Source organism: Atta cephalotes, assembly GCF_000143395.1.
Source record: "Atta cephalotes unplaced genomic scaffold scaffold00034, whole genome shotgun sequence".
Taxonomy (NCBI): domain Eukaryota; kingdom Metazoa; phylum Arthropoda; class Insecta; order Hymenoptera; family Formicidae; genus Atta; species Atta cephalotes.
In genome coordinates this window covers 2,715,814-2,721,790 of record NW_012130098.1, presented here as the reverse complement: position 1 = coordinate 2,721,790, position 5,977 = coordinate 2,715,814, and positions in this window count along the sequence as shown.

Sequence of the window (5,977 nt, the reverse complement as noted above, 5' to 3'; positions counted from 1 at the left end):
AGAGAAGAGAGAGAGAGAGAGAGAGAGAGAGAGGGGAGAGAAATTGTTCGTTTCTTTGATAGCTATCGTTATTATTCGAGTGCGATCTCATAGTAAAATGGTCGCAGATATTAAATCATAGGCAAGCGCAAATCAATAGGATGACCGCAGTATGCAGTAACATAATTACCATTTATTATCGCAATTTATGTGACACAGACATTGTTGCAACAAACCTCAATTAAAATTGAGGAACGCGGTGTGTAAATTTATGCATGGATTTATCGCAGCAAAATATTTATTTTCAGAGAATGGTGAAGTACGCGTTACTTGTAATGATCAATATAATGATCGATTGTATTGATGATTACTTTTTAATCTTTACTTTGTTATAATAAGAATTTGATAATAGCAAATTTGTTTATAATGGTCGATAATATAGTAAGTCAGAGTTAGAAAAAAGTCAAACTTTACTTGTAACGGATTGAAAAAGTCACTCATTGTTAAAAAAAAATAACTTTTTATTTGTGATTACTTTTATTCCTTATAACGGAAAAAGTAATTTGTTGATGCGTTACAAGTTACTTTTTTCAGTAATTAAATCACGCATAATGACAATATAAATTATTTTTCGAAGTGACTTACTTATTTTCCCAACTATCTTAGCGCAACCTCACACAGCATTTAGTTAGTTATATCATTATAGCCATAAAAAATTGCAACGTCCTTATGAAATTGTTATTATAAAATGTAATAGCAAAAATAATAAAGTAGTAATTCTTTCATTCCCCTATTATTTTATTTTATGATCGGATTTAAGAGTGTTAATAACTCTGTTTATTGAGATTTACTTAAAATGTCTAACTATATTTTGTATTATTTTTTAAAATTATATATTTTGTATTTTTTAATTCCTATAATATACACAATCTATAATATAAATACTATAGATTGTGTAATTCACATTTTATTCATCTGACAAATAAATCTTAATCATTTATAAACATAATGATCGAGCTGCCTTTGATTATGTTAGAAAACACACATCCTCACTGTAATTAATAATTTATTCATCTTCGGGTTATTACGTCGTAACTCAAGACTCACTTTAGTTAAGATTGAAACGCGGTTGTACGTGATAACAGAAGATAATCCTGCATAAAAAAGGAATAAATGATATCGTGGTGACACATGGTCGTCAAGCAAAAATGATTACACGACCATATATCTAAATTAGGAACGAGCGTCCATAACTCATTACGCTCACAATTCTCTTTCGTCAGACGTCGCACGCTGTTCGCATAAATCACAATTTGCCCTACTGATGGTCGCAGGTGGATAGAAATGGTGGGATGCAGATCTAAAAAGCTATGATTGCGTGCGATGTGGCACATGGCTGAAACGTGCGACGCGTGTAATCGATCTCGAAGCGAGATTATTTTAGTGCCGGTAATTATAATAGCGATGCTCTTTTTTTCCTTTTTGTCTTAATCAATCCAATAATTCTTCTTAACACTTGCGATCTAAAGTTAAGCGGGTTAAATAATCCAATCAATTACTTTCCATCATTGATGAAGATTATGTATCGCTATATTTTTAAATTCATTATGTATTTCATATTTTTACTTAAAAATGTATGTGTTACATCTTAAAAAATTATCAAAAATACAAAAATGTCACAGATTGTTCTCTAATTACGTTTATTACGAATATCTGTGTAAAATTTCAGCACTATTCTCTTATTGATTAAAAAATTATTAATTATAATTTTTCTATTTTCCTTAATTTTTATGTAAAATTGCATTTTATAGTACTTATTTGCAAATTTGATGAGAAAGTAACATTACGAATTAAATCAAATTTTTTACATATACTAATAAAACTTCATGAAAATTTTGTGTAAAAGGCAAAAGTTTATTTAAATTCACTTAAATTCACTCGTTACGTGGGCGCGCGTTAAAAAGTTATTTATCTAAATAAAATTGTTAAACTGCTGTTTCATTTTTTCCAATTTCATGATATAATTCGATATAACGTTTTCTTACATGATTGATTTTAAGACATATTTACAACCAAAATTTTTTGGCTAAAATCGACTTTTTTTATTGATACTTTGAGCTGATATTGTTCAGCCAAAAATATCCTTAATTTAAACGTATAATATATTACAAAAAATAGATAAAATTCTCATATAAAATTTTTTTATCAAATTTAAAGATTTTCTTTAGTTTCTTTTCAAAATTTTGTTAAACACTTCAATTATTCCATTAAAGTAATACTAATCTCTTAAGATGTGCTACTGCGTCAACGTACACAGACTATTTTAGACTCACTGCGATAGGATAATATTCCGCAGTATTTTTAAAAATAAAGGAAGGAAGGAACAACAACAGAGAGAGATAGAGAAAGAGATATCTCTTAAGGCATGGATGTGCACCTTTCATATTTCCATTATAAGACAAGACACGCTGGATGACAGATATAACGCGCTGCCGGTTGCTTTTATCATGATTAGTACACGAGGGAAAGTTGCATGCGCACGCGTAGGCACGCATATACGCGCGAGCAACCACAAAACGTCGGGGGTACATTGACATATCCGAGCATCATGTGCATGGACTTTGCATTCGCGTTGCAACATTAAATTACGCAATACACTAGATACCGACATCTAGCGCGTTCAGTTTTTTTCTTGCAATTCTCGCAAAATGCCAATTGTCTCGTGTGTCCTGACGTTAGTTTCGCCACGATTTTTTCATTCGTCGGATATTAAAATAAAACGTACAGCTGAGTGATCAAAGCATGACGTCGAAGTATAAAGGCTTAATAATTGGACATCCAGATTGCTGTTGTATAAGTCTGCGGATCTTGCTTCTATTCCAAAATTTTATTCATTATTTAAGAAGCTAGAAATCACTTTTTATAAATTGTTAAATTAATAAATTATTTATTTTTCGGAAACCTGTGCTTTTCGAATCATACAAAAGCAATAATTAAAACATTCAAATAAATTTTTTAAATATCTCTTTTTTTAAATATAATAATCTTATTTTATCTTATAAGCACTTCACCTATAAGTACTTCATAAATAATATAAATATTCGAGATGCCAATGTAAAATAATAAACTAAAGTAATAATAAAAACATAAAAAATATAATAAGAAGCTGTTTATTTATTTTATATTAATAAGTTTGATGTTGGCAACAGATTTTTATTGTTTTGGCCTTTTATTGTTTTATAATATATATTCATTATAATCATTGTGCCTTTTCAACAAGGTTTCATAAGACAGAATTTCATATCTACCATGCAAAGATTAAGGATACGCGTGTTACGAACAACTCCAAGTAAAGTTTTGCGTAGAGTTCTCTCCGCGTATGGATCTACGTCGCTCGTATAATGCGAGTCATATTATACGGTTTGTCGCAGCGAGATAGTGAGCGTAAGTGACGGCCCTTCTGCTTATATCCTGTATGCTCATTATTCCGTCTCGCGTTAAGCCAGGCGTGTTTAACGCTCATTGGTCGATGCAAAGAAAATCAGCTTTTCCCTCTCTTCATCTTTTTTTCTATTGCTCATGAAGGCATCCATTCATTACGTGCCTTATTATAATTGACGAGTCGAGCTGCGAGCTAAGATAGCTGTCTCATTTCGGATCTCGTCTAGGGTGATATTAAATTTTATGCACATATCCGCGAATCAAATCCCAACTCAATTCAATATCTGAATATCGTTTTATTATGATCGAGTAATCGTTTAAAGATGAAAAACATTATAGGTATTTGATAAGATTAAAGACATAACTTCTCAATAGAAAAACATGTCGATAAATTTTACTTTATTGAGATTCGATATCGTAGTAAGCGAATTTATTTCTCGTCTTACGAAAGCTTAATCGAGACGAAAGATTTGATCTCGTTTTCACGTCCTGCGTGATCCATGGCGTACTAGGCGAATTTTGCATTCTCGCGTACGACGCGCGTTTACCAAAGGGAAGCGTTTAATTGCGTTTAATATTTCTGCTCGGTGGGCGGAACCGATGATTATCCCATAATATTACGCGAAATATTCAGTTTCGATTACATCGGACCGCAAACGTTACAATGCTAGAAATAATTAAACGCATAATACTTGTGAACGTATAATGTACATCGCGCGTAATGTACATCTCACCGATATTTTTGTAGACATTAATCCATGCGCGATTTCAACGAAGCTATGAAGTTTTAATCAGATTATTAATAGGCGTTACACGATTATCGGACGTTTTTCAATTAATTCCAGGCCGTCAGCAAGTGCAACTGCATAAACAATTCATTGTGTTATCCGTCAATGAGATTTTTAAATTATACCTCAATATACTGAAAAAGATTTTTGCTTTATATTGTTGAACAGGGAAGTACATACATACATACATAATATCAATAATGAATTAATAAAATAATGAATTAAAATAAATCGTTAATATATTTCTATATAATTTTATTTTTTTTAGTTCATTAAATAAAGCGTGATGACTCGCTATACGTTTTGATTAAGCTTGGCTTCAGTTCGGCGTATAAGTAATCTAAGAACTTGAGCAGAATGGATATACCAGACGACGCATTCATGCGAAAGCGCATGTTCGATCGAATTCGATCCCCTAATTCATTAGCATAGAATTTCAAGCGAGACACTGCGCTTTGTCCGATGGGCATTATAATAATTTAGCGCCGCACTGTGTTGCCAGGAATACGACTGGATTCGCCCGGTCTGCACAATTGGCTTTCACCTGATACGAAATAGACGCAACTCGTACTCCACAGGAGTCCATTCGTATACTATGCCAAATACGATGCAGATAGTAATTGGTTTCCTCTATCGTGGATAGTAGTGAAAAGCAGTTAGTTTTGCGTTTAGTTTTATATATATATATATATATATATATAAACGCGTCTATATGCAATCTCAAAACAAAGCAAATATTGTTTATGGAATATATGGAATACACGTTACTCGATGTTACTACTTTGATTAATTTTTTGTTAAATATTAATTTATATTATTATTTCATATTATGCAAAAATCGAAGTAGTACAATGAAGCAAAATTTTTTTATTATAATTTTTATATACCTAATATTTTGGTATCAACTCTTTATTACATATGATTTCTTTTTTTATATAACACTATATAGATAAGATATACATAATAAATATCAGATATTGGCAATACCATGATTTTTGATCTTATTTCTTCGAAATGAGAAACCTATGAGGTAGCCTAATATATATATTTGTGCAACGGTGAGTTTGTTAATTGCATTGGAAAAGTTGCTTCATTAGGAAAATGGGTTGAGCCAGTGGATGACGATATCGGTTCTACAAAGATCTTATTACTAAAAGATCTTATTAGAAACTCAGCCAGATGTACATTGGATTACAATTAAGTAATAACATTGTTATTATAGTCATTATCTTTCTCTTATTGCTCTACCAAATTTTCTGTTATATTTAGCTTGGCATAAAGAGAAAATTGAAAATTCTATGTTACTTTTTCTAATCTTTAAATGTTACAAAAATTAATTAATTACTAATTAATTTAAAATTACTGGAGTATTTTTTCCTTAAATCATAGAGAATTAATAATTTAACTATTACCTATATACAAACATTTAATTTATATAGTCTTGATCAAAAAAAATAAGTAGCTATATATATTCCACATATCTGGAATTTTTTTATCTACATTTAAGTAAGATCTATTATTTTTGCCAACATTTTATACAAATGTGAATATATACATGTATATATATATATATATATATAAATTCCTAAAATTTCTTTGCTGCAAAAACATACATGTTTACAAAAAATATGTAATTGAGAATAAATAAAAGTATTTTTTTAATCGTATAACGCTACAACTTACTCTCACATATAATACTTTTCAAAAACTACAATTGATGTATTTATCAAATATGAAGATATATATATATATATATATATATATATATA